The sequence below is a fragment of the Chiloscyllium punctatum genome, chromosome 35 (assembly GCF_047496795.1).
Source record: "Chiloscyllium punctatum isolate Juve2018m chromosome 35, sChiPun1.3, whole genome shotgun sequence".
Classification (NCBI taxonomy): Eukaryota; Metazoa; Chordata; class Chondrichthyes; order Orectolobiformes; family Hemiscylliidae; genus Chiloscyllium; species Chiloscyllium punctatum.
Window position 1 is genome coordinate 66,203,954 of NC_092773.1, and position 1,728 is coordinate 66,205,681.

The 1,728-nt window shown below is 38.1% G+C and overlaps 1 non-coding gene across 1 annotated transcript; it reads left to right on the plus strand.

Annotated features, from left to right (window-relative positions):
* The first annotated feature begins 237 nt into the window (after positions 1-237).
* On the plus strand, positions 238-319 carry trnas-cga (transfer RNA serine (anticodon CGA)). Its single transcript has one exon. It is a non-coding gene; the product is annotated as a tRNA-Ser (tRNA).
* The last annotated feature ends 1,409 nt before the right edge of the window (positions 320-1,728 follow it).

The following is a 1,728-nucleotide window of genomic DNA, read 5'->3' on the forward strand; positions in this document are numbered from 1 at the left end:
GCCCAGATCCTGCTCGACCTGCTGAGTATTTTCCTGCAATTACCGCCTTCTTTTAAGCTGAATATCAATTCCACCTATCTGGGTGGAACACCCAGACCCACTTTGTCCCGACATTTCATCGATTTGAAAGCTGTGGTTTTTGAATTCAAATAAACCAAACAATGTTTCAGAACTGCTAACCTCCCCTGAGACAGAGACCTGGAAATGACTAATTCAACAGGCAGAGGTGGTCCTTATGTAGTTGTAGCCGAGTGGTTAAGGCGATGGATTCGAAATCCATTGGGGTATTCCCACGCAGGTTCGAATCCTGTCAACTACGGTGGAGGGCGGAGTTTGCTTTGGACTTCCTCTTTTGGTGTTCAGATCAGAGCGGAGAGAATCACTTCATTCAGCTCATGAATAGTGCAAATCTCCAGTGCACTCAAAGAACTGCACAGATTTACACTTGCATTGCCAAATTTGTTTCGACTCTATACGACACAGGGTTAACCCTCCTGCTTAATATAAAACACAGAAGCGATTTATGCCCGACAGTAATCTGCAAAAATTCGATTGGCCAAGAACTGCACAAAGTAAAAATTAAGAACTTTATTTCCAAAGTAAAAGAGTAATTAATTAACAAACCACGACTGACAATGTATTTCTATTACCCATTTTGACTTTCCCTTCAATAATACTATTCAGATAAAAATCCTAATTAAAGTTAGCAAAACAGCTCTTCTTTTCACAAAACCAGGCAGCTGTAAGTTCTTTTCTTCGGATCTTCCTGTGTCTTCATTTTCCTTGTTAGGAATTTCTGTGTCACACGTCACCGATCGAAAAGGTATTTTTCAGAGATATCTTTTTTCAAGAAGATTGTTACATGCAAGGACGTGGCAGTCCTCCTGTCAACCGTTCAATGTCCCCCGTATCATACCCCAGAGCATCTGATTGTGTCATTGCTTTTTAACATTTTCAAGAGACACAATTCAAATTTGAATTGAAATTAATATTTTATTCTCGATAAAATTTAAACTGAGTGGTCAACTCGAAATGTTTATGTCTCCAGACAATGAACTAATTGAGTTGTTCGACCCAGTATTACGTTGTTGTATTCTTGATAACACTTGTTGCAGTGTCTGGTTATTCTGCTGCATTTAACAGTGTTAACCGTGCACCAATATGTTTAAGACACCTCACCTCTTCATGAAAAATGAACCATCATAATGAAGGTATGTTTTCATTTTAATTTTTAAATACTTCACTCTGACATACCGATAAATTTCGTATAATATCGCCCTAACCTTTTCCTGTATACACACATAAAACATTAAATAAAAACAAATCTCATCTGAACACCATAAGTTGAATCTGCGATAACCTGTCTGGGAATACATTCTACAGAAATGCATAAATTGACAGTCTCTACCATAATAAGCCAACGAAATAGTATCATATTTTTATATCTAAAACGTTTTAGCGGAATTTGGTCAGTGTACATAACCGTTTCTGAAACATTCAACTTGTAAAGCCAGTACCAAACTCAATAGTTCTTTTTCGATTGGGGAGCATTTCCTCTGGTAGATGTTGATTTTCTTTGAAAAGTAACCAACTGGCAGTTCAATCCCATGCTTATTTTTCCTGTTGAAGTACAGCTCCAGCTCAAACGTCACTGCCATCGGTGGCGACTTTAAACGTTTTTGAGAAGTTTGGTGTAGGTACAACTGGTTTGGTGATGAATATCGACTT